This window comes from Heteronotia binoei, chromosome 6 (assembly GCF_032191835.1).
Source record: "Heteronotia binoei isolate CCM8104 ecotype False Entrance Well chromosome 6, APGP_CSIRO_Hbin_v1, whole genome shotgun sequence".
Taxonomy (NCBI): Eukaryota; Metazoa; Chordata; class Lepidosauria; order Squamata; family Gekkonidae; genus Heteronotia; species Heteronotia binoei.
In genome coordinates, this window is record NC_083228.1 from 60,394,835 (window position 1) to 60,421,290 (window position 26,456).

Sequence of the window (26,456 nt, forward strand, 5' to 3'; positions counted from 1 at the left end):
CTGGTGCAGAACGCTGCTGCATGGATGTTGACTTTGTCGCCTGTACAGACACAGATCCATCCTGTGCTGTGTGAACTGCACTGGCTACCCATTGAGTACTGGATCCAGTTCAAGTTGTTGGTACTTGCCTTTAAAGCCATATACGGCAAGGGGCCGGCATACCTTTTGGACCTCCTCTCCCTGTATGAGCCCCATAGGTCCTTACGATCAGCATACCAACAACTTTTGGTAATACCTGGCCCCAGAGACATCCATCTGGCCTCAATGAGGGCCAGGGCTTTTTCGGCTCTGGCCCCTGCCTGGTGGAATGAGTTCCCCCTGGAGATCTGGGCCCTGCAGGATCTGTTTCAATTCTGCAGGGCCTGTAAAACAGAGCTCTTTCACCAGGCTTTCAGCTGAGGCATCAGGTGTCACTTGTTATTGGCCTCCCCCCCATTCCATTCTTCATTCAATCCCACCTCTACAAGATCTGCTGGACCTGAACAATAGGTCACATCTGTGAGGCAGAATTCTGCCATCTTAGTCTTTGTAATCTTAGATTTTATATTTTTTAAATTGTTTTTATTGCTTTTACTGTTGACTGTTTTTATGATGTTACCCACCCTGAGCCTGTTCTATGGGAAAGCCGGGCTAAAAATCAAATCAAATAAATAAATAAAAAGGCAAGACCTCTGAAGATTGCTGTGTTCCACTTTGCAGCATCTTCTGACCGTCCCTGGCCCAAAGGATGTTCGACTTGACTTAACCAGGGCCAGGGCCTTTTTGACTTTGACCCCAGCCTGGTGGAATCAGCTCCCTGTGGAGATCCGGGCCCTACCTGATTTGATGCCATTTTGTAGGGCCTGCAAGACGGAGCTGTTCTGCTTGGCCTTCCTTGCCTGTCATGATGCTGTATTATTTTACCTTAATTTATTATTCCATCTCTGGTCCAATTGCTGTACTGATATATAGAATGCACCCAATGGAAACCACCGCCCGTGACATATGTGCTATTTGTTGTATTGTATTTTGTAGTTTTAGCTTGTAGTTTTTAATTGTTTAAACTTTTGTTGTTATCTGCCCTGAGCTCGCTTGCGGGAAAGGGAGGAATGCAAATTAACATAAATAAATAAATAAGATGGCTGGAGTTCATATTAGAGTAGGCAGTCCTTCAGATATGCAGGCCCCATGCCATATAGGGCTTTAATGTTCAATACCAGTACTTTGAATTGGTCTTGGAAGCAAACTAGAAGCCATTGTAGATGGAACTGGACCAGAGTGATATGGTTCCTGTGACCCACTAATCAGTATTTTGGCCACAGCATTCTGTACCAACTGTAGCTTCCCGACAGTCTTCAAGGGCAGCTCAACATAAAGCACATTGCAGTAATCTAATCTAGGTATTACCAGGGCATACAGCACAGTGGCAAGAGCTGTCCTTCCCTGGAATGGCCACAACTAGCTCACCAGCCAAAGCTGCTGAAAGGTGCCTTGGCTGCTGCTGCCACCTCTTTACCCAGCATGGGGCCCAGGTCCAGCAGTAGCAAAACCCAGCTGCCTGTTCTCCTTAAATTGGAGCTACTGCCCTGACTTCATGGAACATAGTAAAAGCTTGGCTCTTCCCCTGCCAGTTGCACCATTACCACCACATTCTCTTATAAATAAGGATCTTCATCCTCATATAAATGAGGGTCCTTCTGCCTCTCCTCCCTTTTTTCTCGCAGTGGAGTTGTTGCAGTAGAAAAAATAGTTTCAAGCAAACACACTCACTGGTGAAGGCAGAGCCAAGCCACAAGCTGACATGCCTGTTATCCTTTAAACTGCAACTACTATTAAGCTACAAATCACAGAATATATTCAAGCACTTTAGTGGGACCCAGATAAGTCTTCTAATGAAAAACGAGTTGCTCCACATCTCCCTGCTTTGTGAATCAGGGCAAATCTATCTCTCAGGGTTGAAGATGCCAAATTAATAGTGCGGGCAAATTTTTATTATTATTATTAATTTTTTTTAAACAAACAACATCAAAGCCACGTGTCTAGGTTTGAGTTCATAATCTAAGGAAATTGAACATTAGCAATTGTATATGTGCTAAATGAATCAGTACTGAAGCCATTCATTATTCTTTCCAAGAATCAGTTCACAAACTTTTGTACTGACATTGAGTCAAAATAGCATTCTGAAGGTTTAAGAAGTCAAAAAATTATCTATTAAGGACCAGGAACTTCCAGAGCATTAAAGTAAATTCTCTTAGGGAATCTACTAATATTTTAAAATGCATTATTTCAGATACTTCCATCGATAGAAGATAATTGATATTCTAGCATCTCTCAGCAATTCAGCTAAAAAGTCTTCATAGCACAAGCATCACCACCATAACATTCTTTATTTTAATAATCTTGATCTGGGAATCATATTTTTTAAAAGTACAATCACTAATTTAATTTTGTAAAAAACTCTTTTTTGCTAAATCTCTTTGATTTGGAGAAAGGTTTAAGGGCAAAACAGTTCTAGCCATTTCTGTTCCTTTTCATGCTTTTAGTGTAATAATTAGCTATCAGCAGGGTGGAATTCGATTCAAATAACTTGTTGGCTCACATCATATTATTCCAGAAATGATTGTTGCCTGTAGCTACTCCAGGAAATCTCTGAAAACTGGACACTTGCTGTGGGATTTGAGCATCTGATGTGTCACTGCTGCCGCCAAGTGACAGACAGTGAGGCATTTATAGAATCTTAACAGTTCAGAGCAGCAGTATCCAAAACCTCTTGTCTGAGCCCTTCAGAGTAATAACTCTTACCTGTAGTGAAGATGAAAAATAAAAACGAACAGAGATGAGAATTTGAAGAAACATTGGCATTGGCATCTTTTTGTCCATGTGTTTTATTCTCATTATAGTTGCTCTCCAAGCATGGCGACCTAGTAAGTAACACCTCATCCTTATTTTATTATATATAATATGAAAAATGAAGCTAACAGTGCCACAGTTCATAGCCAAAGGTGCTCAGATATTATTAGAGAGGGACAGAAATATATATATAGACAGTTTGATGATTAATTTCCTTGAGCTTAATTCAGAATTGGCTTTTGTTACTTTTCTTAGCCAGAATTCTTTTCCACATTGTTATGTTGGTGCATGCATACTAAAAAGCCTACCATGGATATGGGACAGGAACCATACAGTAGCAAGGGGAAAAAAGAGACAATTCGCCCAAACAGTAGGTTTGTTTTCACTTTTATTATTGTCCAAAAGCATCTGCATTTTTTTTCAGTTATTTTTTTCTTAAAGAGGTAATTATGAATTTTTGCTTTTTTACTAAGCCAGTTACCAATGGTGGTAACACTCCCAAAATATGACAATACAATTGTTGCAGTTTGTATATATTGAAAGCTTTTTTACTACAACCATGTTTGGTTGCCAAGGATATAATGAACTACAAGCAGAATAGCATCAGGGCTCCCAGGACATACTCTGAGATAGGATAGAAGGGAGAAGTTCAGCTGTCTGATGGAGAAAGGCTGACCCATGTTCACTACTACAGGAAGCATTATGCCAGTAAAGGTTATTGAACTTGAACTACTACAGAAAGCATTGGATGGCTTACACAGGCTGTGATATGTTATGAGGAAGCCTTGATAATTGTTGACTGTGTCAGGTAGGGTTAGAGTATTTAGCCTTCTAAGAACAAGCAAGACCAATTAAAGATAGGAAATAATCTTTTGTTACCATGGCAGTCATCACATGTAGTAAACTCAGAGGGAATTATACTGTAGCTGCATGTATGTGCGTAGAGTTTCTCCCCTTGGTTATCCTAAAATTAAGGATAATACTGGTTTACTGGGCTCTGAAAAGATGGGTGGTGTTACATAAACTGCTCCTTGCACATAAGTATAACCTTAAGTGCACCTAAAGCAATCTTTATTTCTTTTGTAACCTTTAAGCCTGTGTATACATGGGTCAGACCTGGTACCGTATTTCCATAAATAGACAAAGGCCAAAACATTTAAATAATACACTTTTAGTTAGAATAAAAAGGACAGCATAAAGAAAAGAGAGTGAGAGCCAATCTAAAACTTAGCAATTGGTCCAGCAGAATATCATATACACCTTGAGGAAGCTAGTGCACAATCTAGTTCTATATATACTGGGAGGAGAGGATGTTGCTATCTGAATGAGGGAAGAATGTAAAATATACATTGTCCAACAAGAAGATGAGGGGGCATGGTCTAGGATTCCTTGGATATAATGGGGAAAGACAGTCCTGGCCTGGTTTGGTTCAAAGTTGATGTCTGAGTCCCAATGGTGGTCAAATCCAAATTACTGGGCAAAGGACTTCCTTCCTTCCTTCCTTCCTTCCTTCCTTCCTTCCTTCCTTCCTTCCTTCCTTCCTTCCTTCCTTCCTTAATTAAGGTAAAATAATATAGCATCATGACAGATGATTTTGACAGCACCTTAAGGGGCTGCTGAGAGGTTGGCAGAGTGCGTACAGGACTTGATAGATTCAAAATGTAAAAGACAAAGGATTAGCTTGGTTGACAGAAAGTGCCGTCGATAATATCCTGCCTCTCTGGACACGGCAGGACACCTGCTTTCATTCTGGGTGCCACTGATTAATTTTTATTTATTATTCTGGGAGGGGAATGCATCTTTCAGGTGGAGCTAAAGTAAATATCCAGCATCCATGACAGGTTTTTAACAATAGGTGCCTTGAGGGTCTCCTGCGCTTGGTTGGCATAGTATTTCCCCTGTATGTATGACAAGTTTTAACTTTCTCTTTTATGTCAGAAAATATGCTTTCCAAATTGGAGGGATATAGTGGGATTTTTGTCCTTATCTGATACATCAAAGGTACAAGATTCCAAAGATTTAGAGTTGATTTCTGAGTCCCTGGGTAGCTCTTTCCTAGTGGGGGGATTTGTCTTCTGGCAACAGTGGGCTATTTTTGGTTTTGCTCCTGTTTCTGGTAATACAGGCATCTGTCAGGATTCATGCCATCTGTCATGGGAATGTAAATTAAAACAAAAACATCCCCATTTATGAGCGTGTCTCCTTAATTAACAACTTTCTGTTCCATGATGTCTTATTTGGAAAGATTCCCCTGAGAAATCTGGAAGCAGCTCCACAGTTATTTAAAGAAAAATGGAAATATCCATATGCAAAATCTGCTTATATATATATATATATTTTGCAAACTTGCCCTAATGGCTTTTCAGTTGCTATGACATTTTAGCCAAGGAAAGAATAGTTGTTGCAGAGCAATGTTTTACAAGCAATTACTCTATCTGGTCATTGGAGGAATTCTGTCCTCCATTCGCTTTTATTTTCACCGAAGAAAGGAACCAAAGTGATCAAGTTGAATCATTACACAGCCATCATGGATATACACAGTAAGAAAAAGAGCTCATCTTGTTAGCAGGTGCCTAAGCTGTAGGACTCAGGGTCACATATAACAAGGCTGGCTCTTTAAGACAATGCTGTGGGCTTACCTCCTGCAGCTGTTGACAGGTTTGATTCCTCTCTCCCAGAGCCCATTGAGGTCACAGTGGGAGGCACCTGCAGAAAATGTGCCAAAGTAAGGCAGGGAACAAGAGCATTTCAGTGAACTTCCCAGCTGGAGAGGAGCCCAACTAAATTGCTGGGCTGTGTCAGTGCAGGGCATGTGATGGAGAAGGGTTACACTGGGGCACATGAACACGGTTGACTTTCAAGTGCTCTTTACTTAAGGTTTCTGGCATCTCTTAACTGGCTTCTTCCCTGCTTAAAATGTTTTAGGTATTTAGCTTAAAAGCACCAAGTGTCCTATAATGTTAGCTGTCTCTCCTCCTCCTCTCTCCTCATCAGTACCTTTACTAACAGGAAGTGTGTCTTGCAGAATTTCAATTTATAGTTCTGCCCTGAGTAAGCCAATGGGAATTTTATCTGTTTCAGCCTGTCATTTGGGTGTATTATAATAAATCAATTTAAACTACCCCTCTGATTACAAAGCCCAGACATAAGAAGCCGGTCTGGGATTATTTTGAGAAAGAGGTTTACGGGAAGTTGCTTTTTTAATGTATTGTTCAGATTCACTGAAAGCTTGAAAGCTGGGATATGCCAAGACTTTTTAGAAAATATTTAAGACAGGCCTGCAACATTTTGTTGTTCAATCAGATAAATTAAAAACTTCTTAAAATTAACCAAAAAGTTGCCCCAATTAAATGATTTTTTAAAAAAAGGCTTTGAAAAACTGTGTGGCAAACACCCTCTTTGGGAAACATCTGCCATGTTTTTACCCATCTTTCCCCTAGTGCACTGCAACACTTCACACGATTTTCTTCCCCCTTTCCATTTTATTAACACAACAACCATCTGTAAAAGTTTAACTGAAAGAGATCAACTCACCCAAGATGACTCAGTGAACCAAGGTTGAATGGGAAAAAAGCCAGATCTCCCAAGTCCTCATTAGCCACTTTAAGCAATGCCTTCTCTAAGATGGTGTCCATTGCACATCAAAATAGCAAGTAGCCAGGGTTGTCAACTCTCACTTGGGAAATACTTGAGAAATACCTAGAGTTTTTTTGGGGGGGGAGAGGTGGGACTGGACCCTGGGAATGGCTGGGTTTGGAGTGGTGAGGGATCTTAGAAGTATGTAACGCCATGCATAGAAACCAAAACAACCATTTTCTTCTGGGGAACTGATCTTCTGTCATCTGGAGAACAATTGTAATCCCAGAAGACCAAAGTGGCATATACATTGTAAATCCCAAGAAGTAGGGCTTTTTTGGTAGCAGGAACTCCCTGATGTAGCCAGTCCTCCAGGAGCTTACAGTAGGCCCTGTAAGCACTTGGAGGAATGGCTGCATCAGGGTTGTGTGGCCTAATATGCCAAAGAAAAAATATGCTATGGAGAAAGCCCTGCCAAGAACTTCCTGCACAGTAGAAATTCATTCAGAAATCTGAATAAAGGGCATTGACGTTAAAATTGTATTTCTATATTTTGTTTTATACATCTGTACACCAACAGCTGCAGAGAAGTGAAAAACAAATTGAGTGGCATGTTAATTTTGTCATGCTCCAATTTGGTTTTGTACTGATTTTTGTGTGTATTATGTATGAGAATCAAGGTTATGTTGCTGTATGTGGACTCAACTGAAGACCTGGTGTTCCTGCCTGGCTCACTGGAGCCATATGGACTGAGCTTGGGGACTTGGAAACAATGGACAGCAGGATCCAAATCTCTGCTGCCCTGGACCAATCACAAGGCCCCGCCAGTTTGAATGACCCAATAATGTGCTTGCGTGGGAACCAGAGATGTATAAAATTGTTGTGCCATTGGCCCAGTTCTCAGTCTTATTAGTGCAGCCCTAACATGCTATACTCAATAAAGAGCTTGTTATCACTTCCACCTCACCTCTTCAATGCCTAAGAACCCACTATATTATAGTGTGTTTGCAGATTTACAAAGGGTATAACAAGAATTACTTTTGAAGAGAGCTGCCTCACTGAATCACTGACTCATAAGTATTTCTTATATCAGAGAAGGGCTCTGTCTGCTTGAGTAACCTACAGCCCTCCTTTGCAAACAAGGAAGCCCTTTCTTTGGATATAAGACTATAAAAGGATTGTGATAGTAACCATAATAAGCAATTCCCATACAGCATGTCATGAAGCCTTATAACCATCCTGTAATGTAGGCCAATATAACTGTCCACTTGTTGTAGATAGAGGATCCAAAGCTGAGATATTAAGAAAAAACTTTTTTTACAGTAAGGGTTGTTCAACAGTGGAATCAGCTACTGAGGGAGGTGGTGAACTCCCCCTCAGTGGCAGTCTTTAATCAGCAGTTGGACAAGCACTTGCCAGGGATGTTCTAGGCTGATTCTGCATTAAGCAGGGGGTTGGACTAGATGGCTTGTATGGCCCCTTCCAACTCTGTGATTCTATGAGAGATGGTGACTTGCTGTAAGTCACCCATTAATGCAGAATCATAGAATAGAATCATAGAAGTTGGAAGAAGCCATACAGGCCATCTTGTCCTATCTCCTGGTCAATGCGTGATCAGACTAAAGCAGCCCTGACAAGTGTGCATTCAGCTGTCCAGTGAGGAGGAGCTCACCATCTCCCTCTGCAGCCAATTCTACCGCTGAACTATTTTTACTGTAAAAAGTTTTTTCCTAATATCTCAGCCTTGAGTCCCCTATCTACCACAAGTGGGGGAAAAATTAAAAACTGTGTGTGGTAAAAAAAATAATTTTCCAATTAAAAAATCCCCCTCTCCCCAATATCTGGCCAGTATATTTCCATTCATTATTTAAACCCATTATTCTAAGTCTTATCCTCTGCTGCCAACAGGAACAGCTTCCTGCCATCCTCTCAATGACAGCCTTTCCAATACATAAAGAGAGCGATCATGCCCCCCCTCAACCTCCTCTTGGCCAGCCTGAACATTCCCAGGTCCTTCAGTCTTTCCTCATAGCACTTGGTCTCCAGGCCCCTGATCATCTTTGTCACTCTCTTCTGCACCCACTCCATTCTATTCACATCCTTTGTTGAAGTGAGGCCTCCAGAACTACACACAGTACTCCAGGTGTGGCCTGACCAATGCAGTGTACAGTGGGACTTCAACCTCTTGCAATTTGGATGTCATACCTCTGTTGATATATATATATATATATCCTCTCTCTGTGTGTGTATGTGTATATATATATATATATATATATATATATATATATATAGAGAGAGAGAGAGAGAGAGAGAGAGAGAGAGAGAGAGAGAGAGAGAGAGAGACTGTCTTTTTTGCTGCTGCATCACATTGACTTCTGATATTTAGCTTACAGTCCACCCATAGCCCAAGATCTTGTTCACACACACTGCTACCCAGAACTGTGTCCCGCATCCAGTATGTGTGCTCCTTATTTTTGTTACCCAGATGTAGAACTCTGCACTTATCTTGTTGAATTGCATCTTATTTGTATCCATCCACTTTTCCAGTGTGCTCAAATCTCATTGAATTTTTAATCTTGTGATGTGTTCACTACTCCTCTAAATGTGGTGTCATCTGAAAATTTAATCATTCCCTCCACCCCTGTTATCCAGATCATTTATTTAAAAAATATTGAAAAGTACTGGGCCCAGAACCAAGCTCTGTGGCACCCCACTGCATACCTCAGACGAAATGCCACTGACTACTACTCTTTGGGTGTGGTTTTTCTGCCTAACTATTCTAAAGTCTAGTTCACAGTAAACTGGAGTACCCTTCAGATCATTATGGGGAACCTTGTCAAAAGCTTTACTGAAATCGAGTTAAATAACATCAATGGCATTCCCATAATCCAGTAAGTTTATCACTCAAAGTGGGAAATAAGGTTAGTCCAGCAAGACCTATTGGGAACGAATCTATGACTTCCCTGGATTACTAAATTGTTCTCAGGCTGAGGACTGGGGAGACAAATGGAGTGAAAGTCCAAGGAGACATACTCTAAGCTCATGTATGAACATTCTCACAATGTAAATATGCACATCTGAGCCAATTTTCAACACTTGCGCACAGTCTCATAATCTTTAAGAAATACAGCATAACAAGCAGCCTTCATAGACAGATAATATTACTCTCAGCCAGACATCCAAACAGGAGAAGTTAATCAGAAACCAACAAAAAGCCTGTGACAATGTATTTTAATGTATTTAAGCATATTAGCTCAAGTGTATGTAGGTGAGCCATATACTTTGATAGCAAACATGTTACATGCTTTTAAAGCAACAGAGATCAGTAGATTAAACACACACACATAAATAAGCAGAATGGATAGTATACTTTCTTTTTATGCAGCTTTCTTCCTACTGTGAAGGTAGTCCTCCACTGTGGAGCACATTTCTTTGGTGCTAGCACTTTCTGCTGGTTGAGTAAGTGGAACACACCTAATGTTAAAGGAGGGCAGCACTATGCAAGTAGAAGCAATGTATAGGATCGTAGCCATTGTCTGTGTTGCTACTGCTCTTCAGAACTTGATTTTTAGACCAGGTGGGCTTCGGCTAGAAGAGGGTGTCTTAAATAGCACCTTCCTCATAGCATCATTTTAAAAACTTGCCATTAGTCTAATATTCTATCAACTAGGCTTCCCAATCCCCAGATCCCAGCAGGGGATCCCCAGATTTTACAGGCTTCCCCCGCCCCCAGCCAGCTGGCCGGCAGGGGAAGCCCCACCCCCACAGCCACCATGCAGCTCTAGATCTCCAGCAGGTTTAGAAACCTGCAAACAGGCTCGTTTCAAAATGTGTGTGTGTCTGTGTTCCTTTAAAGTTGAGCAAGAAGTACTTCATGGGAAGAGTCAGCAATACAGTCCCTTGGTTTGTTTTGCTTTCGTTTCAGAGAGGAACTAAGTGTGAGTGTGTGTGTGTGTGTGTGAGAGAGAGAGAGAGAGGGGAACCAACCGGTAAGTGTTTGTGTGTGTGTGTGTGTGAGAGAGAGAGGGTTGCCAATCCCCAAGTTTGGAGGCCCCCCCCCCCAGTCTTAGGGTAATCAGAAAGCATTGGGGGAGGGGGGAGGGAAATGTCTACTGGGCAATTATTCCCTATGGAGAATGATTCCTATAGGGAATAATGGGGAATTGATCCCTGAGTATCAGGAGCTCGGGTGAGGGGCTGTTTTTTGAGGTAGATGCACCAAATTTTCAGTATAGCATCTATTGCCTCCCCCCGAAATACCCCCCAAGTTTTAAAATGATTGAACCAGGGGGTCCAGTTCTATGAGCCCCAAAAGAAGGTGCCCCATCCTTCATTATTTCCGATGGAAGGAAGGCATTTAAAAGGTGTGTGGTCCCTTTAAATGTGATGGCCAGAACTCCTTTGGAGCTCAATGATGTTTGTCACACCCTTGCTCCTAGCTCTGCCTCTAATGTCTCCTGGCTCCGCCCCCAAAGTCCCCAGATATTTCTTGAATTGGACTTGGCAACCCTACTACCAGCTGGCAGAACTGATGCTAATGACAGATCTACCCCCCAAAAATTAGAATTCAGTTGTGGAGGATACAACCACAGATGTGCATAATTTATCTGGGAACTGTATGTGCAGACACACACAAAAATGGTCAGCTATTCAAAATAAAGCTAAATTCTCCCTTTTGGGTTTTGACAGAACTATCCTTTTTGTACGTAAGAAATCATTACAGAATAAAATTCCAGGAAGTGAGGCTACCCCCTTTTTTTGTCTTGGGGGTTTGTGTTTTCTTTTAGTGTTTCCTACTGAAAACACATGCCTAGACTCCCATTCTCTTTGTTTCCACATGTAATTCAGTGTGTGATGAGCAGAAAGCTATTGGAAAGCAGAAAGCTGCTTTTTGGCTTATTGAGACCCAGGTAGGCTTTGTTTTAGCTGTTTCAGAGATCCACCCCTTGCCTGTCATGTCAGAATAGCAGAGAGGTTATCCTTCCTTATGTCTGGCCTCCTTTATGCTTTGCATCTGTCTAGCTTTGCTGGAGCATCTGCCTCTGTTGCACACATATGCCCCATCCCCCTTTTGCACGTACAAGCAAAGTATTCATGCAAAAAAAAAAAAAAGCCTGTGTGAGGCGGGGGAATGATGCCACTAGCATCTCCTATTGAAATACCCTGGCTGTTCATTTACATTCACACTTTTTAAAAAAGTTAACTAATGATGTTAAATGCTTTGCCAAAGGTCCTAGCAGGTCAGTTGCAGAAGTACCATTTCTGCCTAATTAGAGCTCTTGGGGTAGGCTTGGGGCCTCCTGAAATAGCGGATGACAAGCTGGGAGCTGACAGCTTCAATTGGCTGCAACAGGAAAGTTGGGCCAGTCGTGTTTTCTAACTTAGCCAGGTGTTAGTTGAATGAGGGGGAGGAGGGAGCAGAGACTGGGCTGGTCTCAAGCTCTTGTTTGATCTCTCTTTTATTGGCTCTGTTTTGAGTCCTTCCCTTCGCCTGTCCCGTCTTGTGTCAAGGTCAAGAATGGCCTTCACTAAATCAGCAATTTCACTTAGTCCTGGGAGGTCATTAGCAGCAATCATCCTCCTTCACCAATAAACCCAGAGGTGTTGGTGCAGAAACAATGCCAAAGCTCCAGAAAGCCACCCACTTCACATTGTGAATCTAATGCCAGAGGAGATGAATGAGTACAGAGGAGCACAGAATCCAGCCACCACATGAGCTCTGTTTAAGCTGCATTAGAAATTAACAATACTGTTACTCATACCTGCACTTAGCAAATGCCTTCAGCCACAGTAGCCTTGATTGAGGCAAAAGAAAACTATGTTCATATAGGCAAGTCTGGGTTATTGTTTTTCCTTATAACCTTGCATTAACATAATGCTTTTATTTTCTAGAATGCTGTGTGCAAGTCTGAGAGGGTGCTGTAAGTCAGGCACCTGTCACTTCTATGTACCCACTGACTGCATGACCACACATAATCACTGCGGATGAACCACCCTCTCCCCTCTCAGGGAGATGGTGCCATAGCAATGTAGAACCAGGGGTCAGTCATTGTAAACAATGCCCTTTATAATGAAATAATTGTATATCTGAAGTAATTAATTGAGAGTGAGTGATACATTACCCTAATATTATGCTATATATTTTGAAACTAGGATGATACTGCATTCCCTGCACAAACTGTAATACTGATTACTGATAATACTGCTGCTTCTTATGTAAGTAGAGCTGGCAGACAAAAATTGCAGGTCTGCTTGTGGCTAGATAGCTGTCATTCAGTTAAAGAAATGCTGGTTGATTAATCATAAGGATGTTAATCAATACTGAAAGGAAGAACATTCTTTCTTTGGTTTTACATGATGCAAGCAACATGTCACAGCAGACTTTGTCTGCGAAAAGGTATCGCTGTGTGAGAAAGAAAGAATGTCTCTTCTAAGAAGACACTGTCAGCCAAGAAGATGGAAATACTCAATAGAAATAATTAATATTGTTTTTAAATGCTGTTCAGGTAACCAGGGGCACCTTTTAAAGTGATCAAAACATTTTTGATTACTTCATCTAATCAGCTAATTGTTTCCATTGTGCACACAGATCCCATGTTCATGGTGTTTGCGCATTTTTGTAGTACTTCCAGAGCTGGAGGTGACTGTGGGACAAAATAAACCAGTGTGTCCAGAAGGGTGATGAGGCCTCTGTCATACTCTTAAAATGTGAATATAGATTCAGGTGGGGTAGCTGTGTTGGTCTGAAGCAGCAGAGCAACGTTTGAGTCCACTGACACTTTTAAGACCAACAAAGTTTTATTCAAGATGTAAGCTTTTGTGTGCAAGCACTTACACACTTCAGATATGAGGAAATGTGCTTGCACACAAAAACTTATAACTTAAATAAAACCTTGTTGGTCTTAAAGGTGCCACTGGCCTCAAACTTTGTTCTAAAAACTGTGGTGTATCTGAAGAGAAAAACAGCCACAACATTGTGGTGTAATGATTAATAGTTTCAGACTAGGACTGGAAAACTCTGGGTTCAAAGCATCATTAAGCCACAAAATAGGGTTGCCAACTTCCAGGTGGGACCTGGAGTTCTCCCAGAATTATAACTAATTACCAGATGAAAGATCAGTTCCTGTGGAAAATAGCTGGTTAAAATGGCAAACTCTGTGATCACCATAGATTCTAGTGAAATCCCTCCCCAAACCAGAGCCAGTTTGGTATAGTGGTTAAGATTGGTGGACTCTAATCTGGAGAACCATGTTCGATTCCTCACTCCTCCACATGCAGCTGCTAGGTGATCTTGGGCCAGTCACAGTTCTCTCAGAGCTATTCTCTCAAAAGCAATTTTCTCAGAACTCTCTCAGCCCCATCTGCTTCACGAGGTATAGAGAAAGCCACTCTGAGTGAAGGGTAGGCTATAAATCCAATCTCCTCCTCCTCCCACCATCCCTGAATTTTCCAGGCCAGAGCTGGCAACCATAGGCTGACTGGGCCGATAACTGTTAGCCTAACTTACTGCACAGGATTGCTGCAAGGGAAGAATTTATTTATTCTATTTATTTATTTAATTTATACCCCTCCTTTCTGCCCAATAGGAACTAAAAGCAGCTTATGTCATTTTCTTCTCCATTTTATTCTCACAACAACTAAGTATGGCTAAGAAGTAAGTTAGGCTAAGAGAATGTGAGACTGCTCTGGCGAGGAGGACAGGATATAAATCTAAATAAATAAATAAATACTGCCTTGATATCGTTCCAGGAAGATACATAGAGAGAGCAGGCTTGTGCAGATATGGGGCAGTTCCTATTCAGGGCTGGCTTGAATTTTGGTTTTTGATTCAAGTAAGCTCAAATTTTCACTTGAAGCACTTTCTTTTTGATGTCATCCAGCACCTTTTCCCCATGTCTTGTTCCTCTTCCTTCAAGAACACCAGAAATACAATGTTAACTCCCCCCCCCCCCGCTGTGATTTTTCCCCAGTGAGATTTACAGCATTTTGTGGTAATGCTTTTCTTTTCTGTTCTATTATTCCCACCTAAAGATGTACAATATCTCCAAACAGTTTTGAAAAATTGTGTAGAAAATAAAACGATTAAGAGCAAAGAGAAAAATCATTGAATGCTTTAAGAAAAATAAAATACCATATATGTATGTGAGGACTAAAGCTGCCTTTAAACTCCCTGCCGGTTTAATGAGAGTGCCCATTAAATTTTCTGGATATAGAAGGATAATTTGCTGTGCCTGTTCGGTGGATTTAAACACACACACACAACTTCAAAAATAAATGAAAAATTGATCTGTATAGCTACTAAGATATGAAATTGTCTTATCTGTCACTTGTTCAGCAGTGCTTTTTAGAAGGGAAAACAACAATCACAATCAAAGGTGCTTCACTGCCTGGAAGAAAATAGATGCTGTAAATGGGCAGATGAATTATGCGTTTCCCACAGATTTCTCAAAGGAAGCATTTACTGAAGAAGAAAATTGTGTTTATCTTATAACGACGGAGAAATAGAGTTTTGTAAATACATGGAACACCTACAAAGACACTTAATTTTTTGTTGCATAGGAACACAAACCAAATAGCTTTCAACAAATTTGGGTGGGAAATGGGGATTTCCCCCCTCTCTGCTGTTCATTTCCTTATAGCTAGATCCTTAACAAATCTTAGTGAAATGGCTGGGAGATCTAAATGCACTGGAGTTCAGGCCATTACCACAGCCAAAGAAAGCACAGTACTTGCAGAGTATCTTGCTAAAATAGGAATAACAAATCTAAATGGTAGATTGAGGGAGTTTAAATTTTACTTCATTGTTCTGGAAAGCTGTAGCCTGGAATCAGGCTTCAGCAGCAACTGCTGTGTAGCATTTGTTCAGGAGTGTTGTATACACAACAGGCTTGCTTAGGCTAGAGGTAAGTTGAAACTGATCTAGCAGGAACCTGGACTGAAACATCTATGCTGAAAATATGAGAATTGTGGAGACACCAGAGGGATTTGTGCTTACGCAGTCCAGTATTTACAGATTTGAAGAATGGCAAATGTTGGTGGGCAGCACATAAATGCAAGACAATGCCTTCTTGAGTATCACAGTTGCCAAATGAGGTATCAACTGGTCTGTCCTTTGCCTGCATTTTTCCATTTCAACTAGCACAAAAGGTATTTTTTCCTATGTTTCATGGCACTTTGTTTATGTAGGTTGTGTTTGAACAACTGGACAAGGCCAAAAAGAGTGGGGGGAACCAACCCAATACAGGACAGGTAACCCAAAAGGTTGAGATGGAAACAATGATCAAATATGGCTAAACATGCTGTACTAATATAAAAATATTCAATATATTTTAATTATGCATACGGAATATTAAAATTACAATAAAAACCACACATTTATGGTTCTGTATATAAATACCTATACCGAATGTCAGGAGTCAGGACAAATGTCAGAAATATATAAATACAAGTTAAAAGGTTCAAAATGTATCCAAATGCAAGAATCAAATGTGTTTTGGCTAAAAACCCTTCCTCAGTGGTAAAATACAAGCTGAGCACTCCATAAATTAGACATCAGCATATTTCAAAGTCATCATGTATAGAATGGAATTAAAAAACAACAATTATCAAATACAGTGTAGACCTTACTCGCACAGAGATGTTCACCTGTGGAGTAAGTGGGAAGAAATATTCTAAAGATGCAACATGGGCCACTCATCCAAGTGTGTTTTATTTGATAGACCCATGGATCAGTTTAGGCCCAATCTACAGTATTCAAAATCCAGATAGAGTGCTCCACTATAATGTACAATTGGGCTGCCTCAGCATATTAAGGGTATGCCATTGCATATTTAATTATGAAACCTGAAAAACTCTGTCATAATGCATATTTGTAGATCTATCTTTCAACATGCATAGGAGAGACAGCATTAGGAAGCTTAGAGGGCAAGAAGTTAATAATTTGGGTTTCCAAATACCTCTTGCAGGGATCCCTGGATCATTCTCCTGTTTCCTGTGGGAGGGGCTTTGACACCTGGGGAGGCAGTACAGCATAGCTTTTCACTTTTCTTTTGTGCTTGTTAGCATTGAGGGGATTTGAAGTAGTGTGAAAAAAGTGAGCACCCAGAGGCAAAGAACAGCGGTGTCATCCAGGCCAAATATCTGCTTTACTATTTGCCCAGTTGCTCTCCTGAGCAGCATTCCCTCTTCTTCCTCCCTCGCCCTCTTGTCTGAAATCTCTTGGCTGCCATAACTGCTCAGAAGTGAATAAGTGGGTAAAGTACATTAGGAGATTATGATGACTGAGTCCATAGAATGGCTGGTTCAGTCATTGCCACAAGCCTAGGGAAGAGGTTAGCATAGGGAACTATCGAAATAAGCAGTGAGGCACATTTTGTCTTGGCATGTGTTGGAGTGCAGGGACAGTGGTGTCCATCTAATCACTGAATGGTAGTGCTCCCTGCAGAGTGAGGCTGGCTAATCAGTGCTGTCCAATTTTTCATGCTTCCCTTTCCTTTGTGTAGTTTTTTGCCTGATAACATAATCAATTCTGACTCTGTTCCCCTTCAACATCTGGTGAACACACTCTCCCCACACGTTCCCCAGAGAGCACTTAGATCTGGATCCCAAAACCTACTAGTGATCCCTGGGCCGAGAGAGACAAGACTAAAATCTACCAGAGAGAGGGCCTTCTTGGTAGCAGCCCCCTACTGGTGGAACCAGCTACCAGAGGAAATAAGGGCCTTGTGGGACCTCGCCCGACCTTGTCCAGTTCCACAAGGCCTGTAAAACCACACTCCTCCGGTTAGCCTTTAACTGATCTAGAGTTACCATCATCGTGGGAGAAAATGTAAGAATACTGATGCCATCAAATGCGAAACAACTACATATGATATCAGCACCAGATTGTTTTAATTATTGAATTTAAAATTAATGTATGCAATTTTTAAATTGATTGTTTTCATTTTATTGTTGTGAGCCACCCTGAGCCTGCTCCGGCGGAGAGGGCGGGATATAAATCAAATCAAATCAAAATAGATCCAGCATGATCCAGTAGCTAGACAGACTAAGATCTGGGAGACACAGGGTCGACTCCTTACTTTACCATGGGAGCTTGTTGGGTGACCTGGGCCAGTCACACTCTCTCACCCTGATCAACCTCATAGGGTTGCTGTGAGGATATAATGGAAGAGAGAGCAGTGCAAGTAATTTTGGTCCCTACTGGGGAGAAAGGTAGGGTACAAGTAAAGTAAATAATAATAAAATAAAAATAATTGAAATACAGATTTTAAAGGGGGAGGGGGAGAATTTATAAGTGCATGTAGGAGTCAAATATTAGGTAAAATGTCAGTGTTCACTAACTATGAATTCATTCATAGTGTTGCTTGTTATATTAAAGGTACACTGTTTTGACCATAAAAGTAATTTTCTAAAGAAATGCATATCTTCAAAAAGTAATAAGCTTTTGTGCGTGCACACACATGCTTTTTCAGGTACACTGATATGAAAGTTACCACTCCTTGTTAACTTCCATTTCAATGTCTTTGAATAAGTGTGCATGCACACAAAAGTTTATATCTTGAATAAAACTTGCTTCAGACCAACATGGCTATCTGTGTTCAAAAAGTAAGCACACAGGAAGTGACAACTAGAAAAGGCTATGATATTACAACGGTATTAAAATACTGAGGACTACATAGATTAGCTTGGAGTAATTAACTTTTTTCTGCCATTAGAACCCAATGACTCCTTGCTGCTAAGTTTTCCCAGTAGCAGTAGCCATTTTCCATCAAGGGAAGATTTAATGGGAGGGAGACCTTGAACATACAGCACACAGATAAGCCACAGTTGTGCTTTAGGACACTAGAAGTGTCAGAAATGCCTGCAACTATCTAATCCAGAGATGAGCAAATTATGGCCTGGAGGTCCACCATTGGCCCATTTTATCTGGCTCTTGAGCTGCTTAATAGTTCATTAAGAGTACTGGCCTGCCAGACAATACCAGGAATGATGCACCCTAATATTGTCAAGCACCTCACCAGCCAAGTGTTGTTAAGAGCAGCAGAGTGGCGGAGAGGCAACATTTTAATCTCCATTCTCTTTTGAGAGATCCAAGGTGGATGCTGGCTCTTGTGTTTCTAGATCTTATGGAGGCCCAGATGTAGCTCTCAGGCTAAAAAAATGTGTCTACCATGACTTAAAACCTGGTAAAAGACTGGGATCTTTGCAGTGTAGGCCATAGGCCATTTTTTTTTAAAAAGCTGTCCAAAATAAATAACAAAATAATATTGCTTATTTTAGGAATGATCTTTACTGCCAGAGTTAATTTCAGTATAAAGCATGCTGGTCTAGGAAAATGGCCCATCACTAATTTATTCTGTTGTGAGGGGAGGGAGATAGTTAAGTGTTCTAAAATTCTGAGTCAATATATAATATTCTCAAAGGCTTCATGTTTTGACAGCTCATCACTTCTGTGTCTGCGTATGGAAAAGATCTTTATGTGCCTGTATCTCAGAAGTGTAAATTGCATGGAGAAAATTATGAATCATGAAGTGCTCTTCTTAGATGACATGTCTCTGCTCAGACTACTGTGGGACAGCCTCCACTGGCACATGCATATTTCCATACAAATTACAGTATACTGCAGCCAAAAGATCAATTAGAATGTCTGAGACCACAGCCTGTCATTCAAGTAATACATGCATTTGGAAAGGATTGTAATTCTTTCAAGCTCTTTGTAGAAACCCTCGGACACTGGTATTCCCTGCAGAGTGAGGCTTCCAGAATCACTGAGACCCAGCAGAGCATTTTAAGGATTCTGCAACTTAAAACTTTGCTTCCAGCCGAGAGACAAAAAATACAGATGTTTCTGAATCTAATAGAAAGTCTGATGCTGTAGTCAAATGAGGCACTTTGTGACTCCAAAGGTCTCCATCACTCACATAGATGGACTAAGCAGAATACTGTTTACTGAAGAAAAGTCCTGCACCAATCTAAGAGTGGTGGGACTTGGGCATCATCTTTGCTACAGGAAAAAAATCCCAGAACTTCTTAGAAGAGTAATAGCCAAAGATGTCATGGACAATCCATGTTTAGTGTAGAGTTTCATCAGTAAGCTTAGAGACAGAGGAAAGAAAGTTTCTGGGCATACTGATGAATCCTTCTATAAACTAGATGGTGGTGAAAAGTACTGTCAGGTCACATCTGACGTATGGCAACCCCGTAGGGTTTTCAAAGCAAGAGAGGAACAGAGGTGGTTTGCCATTGCTTGCCTCTGCAGAGTGACCCTGGACTTCCTTGCTGGTCTCCCATCCAAGAACTAAAGAGGGCTGACCCTTCCTAGCTTCTGAGATCTGACGTGACTGGGATGTCCTGGGCCATCCAAGTCAGGTAACTAGACACCACTTTCTTCATGCTTCCAAAAAAGTAGTGCCTCAGAATGCATCAAAATATTCTGCTGCGAAGAACTTTCTATTTTACCTGGTATAACTTCTATAATAATCAATTCATTTATCAGTTGCATCTTTGAATATTTTTCTTCTTCCTTTTCTGTGAGTTTGTACATCTTGCTTGTATTTGTACAACATCTATGCTATTAGGGAGCTGTCCCAGGTCCTGAAGACTCCATTTCTGATTTAGATACAATGATTTTTAATTAGCTGTAATCATAGTAATTGTGAAGGTCTGTGTTCTTTTAACAAAAACTAAGTGAAGAAAATTAAACAGCATTTAATATGAATGTCAATAACTTGGTTTTCTTTCTAATCAGGTGTGTGTGTGTCATAATATATCATGTTCTTATGCCAACATTCTTCCTAGGATCTCAAAGTGGTGTACATGTAGTCCCCCTTCCTCTTTTTCTTTCCAAGGGTACCCAATATGACTCCAAGTACAATGGGAACTTGAAACTGGGTATCAGATGTTAGTCTGTTATAATCACTATGCTAGATTTCCCATGACGTAAGTAAAATACACGTGATAAAGCAATGTTAAAATAAGTAAATGGAAAAAAATAGAAGCTTTCATAATTTATCATAATAAGCGTGGGGATATTAATACTGAAGCACTTAAGTTGTTCAGCAATTCATATCTCACAGTCATGGGTGTGTGTGTCTGGTATAAATTGAACTAATAAATACCCCCCCCCCAATACCTTATTGGTATTTTTCAGATGTTTATTAAACTAAATACAGACAAATATGGCTCAGCCAGAAAAAAAGACTGTTTTTCAGCTTTCATTCTGATAAGCTAGCCTCAGCAGAAGCAACATGGAGCCATCAGCTCCACACCACCTTGGCTAATCCTCTTTTGCAGCTCTGAGTTGCAAGAGAGTATCAGCTGGAGTGGTATGGATCTGACAGCTTCATGCTGCCTTGGCTGGGACTGGCTGGCTCCTCTTGCACCTTGGTTTAAACCAAGCTACAAGAGGAGCCAACCCAGGATTGCAAGCTTCCAGCTGACAGCTCCACACCACCGCAGCTGATCCTTCCTTACCTGCAGGCTCTGCTGGGCAGTCTGGTTCAAGCTGGACTGCCCAACAGAGCTTGCAAAGGAGCCAGTCCTGCAGGGAGAAATCTCCTTGCAGGCTCTGCTGGGGTTCTGCTGGACTGCTTGGTTGAAAACAGACTGCCTAACACAGCCCTCCCAGGAGCTGATCCTGTGGGGAGACCTCTCCCCAAGGCCAGCAAAAAGGAACTGGCTCCCAGAAGCCTGCAAAATGGAGGGGGGTGGGAGACCTGAGATCTTCTCTCTCTCCATTCTAACGGTGGGCTACCCAGCACAGCACCAGCCAAGCCTGCAGAAAACTCATGCCACTTCAAGTACACTTGAGTGCAACTGGCTTGAAAAAGCCATTTAAAATGAACTTTCCCTTTAAAGGGTTTTTGCAAGTTGTGCTGTGTGTGAGTGAACCCAGGAGTGGTGTGAATTCACCCACCCACTTCTCCATTGTGCCCCATGGTTAGGGTCCCATAGGGTATAGTGGAACTGAATAAATTTGGCAATCCCAATTAGTTCCTGAATCCCAATATCATACCAATATCATACAAATATCGGGATTCAGGAATATTGGGAAATATTGATTATTCAGGTTCAGTACACCCAAATCCCAAAAAATACCATTTTGAGATGCTTGTAGCTCCCACTGACTGAGCTAGTAAAATCAAGCTAATGACATTCAATTCAATCTTGAAGCAGGCTGCTGTACTTTCAGGAGAAGCTAGCATAACTCTGTGATATGCCAGCATAGCACTTAGTCCTCTAAGCACTTTTGCCTCAAGGTTGGAGGTTGTGGATATTAGAGACATTCACCATCACCCTGGTTTAGTTAACTGTGAATAAGGCTATCCTGGCTAATTATTAGGAAGGGAATTGAAAACAAGAGAGGAGGTCCTACAACTGACAGATGAATTAAAATCTAATAAGTCACCAGGTCCAGATGGCATACATCCAAGAGTTCTGAAAGAACTCAAAGTTGAACTTGTGGCTCTCCTGACAAAAATATGTAATCTTTCATTGAAATCTGCCTCCATTCATGAGGACTGGAAGGTAGCAAATGTCACCTCCATCTTTAAAAAGGCTTCCAGAGGAGATCCAGGAAATTACAGGCCAGTCAGTCTGACTTCAATACCGGGAAAGTTGATAGAAACCATTATCAAGGACAGAATGAGTAGGCACATTGATGAACACGAGTTATTGAGGAAGACTCAGCATGGGTTCTGTAAGGGAAGATCTTGCCTCACTAACCTGTTACATTTCTTTGAGGCAATGAACAAACATGTGGACGAAGGAGACCCAATAGATGTTGTTTACCTTGACTTCCAGAAAGCTTTTGATAAAGTTCCTCATCAAAGGCTCCTTAGTAAGCTCGAGAGTCATGAAGTAAAAGGACAGGTCCTCTTGTAGATCAAAAACTGGCTAATTAATAGGAAGCGGAGAGTGAGTATAAACGGGCAGTCTTCGCAGTGGAGGACGGTAAGCAGTGGGGTGCCGCAGGACTCAGTACTGGGTCCCATGCTCTTTAACTTGTTCATAAATGATTTGGAGATGGGAGTAAGCAGTGAAGTGCCAAGTTTGGAGATGACACTAAATTGTTCAGGGTGGTGAGAACCAGAGAGGATTGTGAGGCACTCCAAAGGGATCTGTTGAGGCTGGGTGAGTGGCGTCAACATGGCAAATGAGGTTCAATGTGGCCAAGTGCAAAGTAATGCACATTGGGGCCAAGAATCCCAACTACAAATACAAGTTGATGGGGTGTGAACTGGTAGAGACTGACCAAGAGAGAGCTCTTGGGGTCGTGGTAGATAACTCACTGAAAATGTCAAGACAGTGTGCGATTGAATAAAAAAGGCCAACACCATGCTGGGAATTATTAGGAAGGGACTTGAAAACAAATCAGCCAGTATCATAATGCCCCTGTATAAATCGATGGTGCGGTCTCATTTGGAATACTGTGTACAATTCTGGTCACCACACCTCAAAAAGGATATTATAGCATTGGGAAAAGTCCAGAAAAGGGCAACTAGAATGATTATAGGTTTGGAACACTTTCCCTATGAAGAAAGGTTAAAATGCTTGGGGCTTTTTAGCTTGGAGAAACATCGACTGTGGGGTGACATGATAGAGGTTTACAAGATTATGCAGAGGATGGAGAAAGTAGAGAAAGAAGTACTTTTCTCCCTTTCTCACAATACAAGAACTCGTGGGCATTCAATGAAATTGCTGAGCAGCCAGGTTAAAAGGGATAGAAGAAAGTACTTCTTCACCCAAAGAGTGATTAACATGTGGAATTCACTGCCACAGGAGGTGGTGGCGGCTACAAGCATGGACAGCTTCAAGAGGAGGTTAGATAAAAATATGGAGCAGAGGTCCATCAGTGGCTATTAGTCACAGTGTGTGTGTGTGTGTGTGTGTGTGTATATATATATATATATATATATATATATATATATATATATATGTGTGTGTGTGTGTGTGTGTGTGTGTGTGTGTGTGTGTGTGTTTGGCCACTGTGTGACACAGAGTGTTGGACTGGATGGGCCATTGGCCTGATCCAACATGGCTTTTCTTATGTTCTTATGGCCAATTTGTCTGTGGTACTTTCATTCACCAAAGAAATTCCAACAAACAGAATTCTATCTTGGTTAGGCGACCTCAGGATGTCATCTATACTGTGACTGTAGCACAAGGGTCTCAAACTTACAGCCTGTGGACCACAACCGGCCTGACCAGGACTTTAATCAGGCCTGCAGCCCTTTTCTCCCCCTCCGAGGCTGCCAAAGTTCCCAGCTCCTTGTTTTTGCCTGCTTCAGCAGGAAGCTCTTCTGGGCTTGCAAAGCTGCAAAGAAAAGGTGGAATGGATTTTCCATTAAGGTCTCTGCACTTAGATAGACTACTCAGAAACCTTAATGGAAAATCCATTTCACAGTTTCCTTGCAATTTGTCTGTGTTACAATATACTTCAGTGGTGTGGAGTTCTAGGAGTTTCACTTTCCAGCATTTGTATGGCCAGTTGAAGCTGTCGCTTGTGTGAGTTGTCTTCTTGCAAATAAAAGGTTGATTATTTGTGCCAGCTTGTCTCTATTGAATGGGCCTGAGAACTGGTGTCTAGTGTGGGGGGGGAGGCGCTGTGGAGGAGAGCGGGGGGGGGGGGCTCCACCTAAAATTTTATTCCTTCCCCCCCACCACCACCACTTAAGATTTTCTGGCTATGGCTCTATTGGTATCTAATACCAACTTTTGTTTTTGTGATGGTATCCAATTTTTATTAACTGAAGCATGGGTAAAGGGGTTTACTATAAAATTTTATCACATCAACAGTGATGTTGATCCAGTTTTGTTTGATGAGCCTCATTTTATCTGAAGTCAAATTAAGGGAAAATGTAGAATTACTATCTTTAGAGATGGTGTTATGTTTCTAGGAATCCGCTATAATGCTTCCTCTAGGAGCTATTGCTTGAAAGCACTTTCTGGTGCCTGTGCTACATACTGTTGTGAAGAATGGAAGGCTGTTTGAGGGTCCAGTGAATGGGGCATGTTGTCTCTCAACACAGGGCAGCACATCTCCTTTCTAGACCAGCACTCCTCAAACATTCTAAGCTTTGTACACAAACTGGTCCAGTGAAGCCGTTGCAAAACCAGGACCGATTCCCACTAGCCTTATGCTCCTCTTCTCCACGGGGCTTCCGTTGAATTTCACACTATCTGTCCCGGGGCTGCAACTAGCTTCGCCTTTTTCACATGGTAAACAGAAATTGGTTTTTAGAGGTGTATGTGTGTGTGTGTGTGTGTGTGTGTGTATCTTGTTTGCTGCGCAAAATAGGCAGAATGAGTTGCAGCCTCAGGGCAGATAGTGTGAAATCCAACAGAAGCCCTGCAGAGGAGAGTGAGAGCAGCATAAGGCTAGTGGAAATCAGTCCAGGTTTCCTGAATTTATATTATTTATTTCTCATTTAACCCTCTTTTCTCAGATCTTTAGCACTGTATATTCAGATTTCACACACACCCAGACACACACATAGAACTTGTTTGTCTTGCTCCCACAGTTGGCAGTAAATACATGTTGATTAATATTAATTAATGTGTATTAATTAGCTGTATTCTTCACTGTTGATCAGGTGCTATTGAGTCAAAGGCTTTTAGTTTTGCCTAGTAGACTGAGAATCCCTTGGGTCTCATGAATATTACCACCTTCATTTCTCCAACCCCATCTCTGAACACTTTGTAGTTTGGTATAGCAGTTAAGTGTAGTTAAGCCAGTTTGGTGCAGTGGTTAAGTGCGCGGACTCTTATCTGGGAGAACCGGGTTTGATTCCCCACTCCTCCACTTGCATGTGCTGAAATGGCCTTGAGTTAGCCATAGCTCTGGCAGAGGTTGTCCTTGAAAGGGCAGCTGCTGTGAGAGCCCTCTCAGCCCCACCCACCTCACAGGGTGTCTGTTGTGGGGGGAGAAGATATAGGAGATTGTAAACCACTCTGAGTCTCTGATTCAGAGAGAAGGGTGAGGTATAAATCTGTAATTCTTCTTCTTAATGAAAAACTCTCACATTCATTCCCTAGTCTTTGTCTTTTGCTATCTTTAGCACCTGTTGTTGTGGTCAGGTTCCTTACTCTTCTGACTTCTGCCTGCCTTACATACCATTATCTGGAACTTTAGTGAGCCTATTCTTGCCTGCCCTTGTACCAACAATTAAGAAGTCTCTTCTTCTTAGCATCTTATATCATTGCTGTTCCCCAGATTCTGAACACCATCCATCCCCTTACTAAACCTTTATCTGACACCTTGGTTGGACTGTGTTTCTGACTGATCTGGCTGGAGTTCCTAATCCTACTTCCATTTGCCAGTCACATTGGCTAGCAATGACTGAAATGAACTCTATAATAGGTACACTATTAAATATTCATTTATGCTCTGCCTTTCTCTTCATTGGCAACACAAAGCAACTTACTCCTCCATTTTATCTATCCTAGCTGGTTCAGCTTGAATATTGTCACTTTAATTTTTCCTTCTTTTTCCCAAATTGAACCCATGATTCTTTATTTGTGAACCATTTTGTTTCCTCATTTTGCCTATAAAATGTGCTTACCCTTCAAAACCATTTGTGCATTTATTTATTCAGACATTTATACCCTGCTTTTCTCCATAGCTCAAGAACGTTTACAAATCCAAAATATAATTGAAACCCAAACAACTCCTTTAAAAAAAATTGCTTTCTGTTTCCCTTTAAAATCTCTAGCAAATAAAACAGTCCTCCATCACCTAATTTTTTTTTGAGATGGCATCCACCTCACTATCACTGTCTCTTTAGGCAACCTGTTCCATCAGTTGTGAGCTATGATCTTCAGTGGGTAGGTGTTAGTCTGAGGATTATAGTTGGTACCATGGTCGTAAATGGCACATAAATGACATACAAGAAACACAAATTTGAATCACCAACAATGGAAATGAGTGGAACAACAGGATTCACAACAACCACATGTGAAAACAAAAAGAAATAGAAAAAGGCATATGTCTCCAAGCATATTTGTCTATGTGGACTTGCCTATAAAATGGTTGAACCAGTGCTAATGATGCT

The 26,456-nt window shown here is 41.3% G+C and overlaps 1 long non-coding RNA gene across 1 annotated transcript in view; it reads right to left on the reverse strand.

Annotated features, from left to right (window-relative positions):
* Positions 1–2,347: 2,347 nt before the first annotated feature.
* The window catches only part of LOC132573338 (uncharacterized), a 30,539-nt gene continuing 6,430 nt past the window's right edge, over positions 2,348–26,456 (reverse strand). Inside the window, exons 2-3 of the long non-coding RNA XR_009555527.1 lie at positions 5,469–5,535; positions 2,348–2,781 (exon numbers count right to left, since the gene is read on the reverse strand). This is a non-coding gene — a long non-coding RNA (uncharacterized LOC132573338). The remainder of the gene's footprint in view (positions 2,782–5,468; positions 5,536–26,456) is intronic.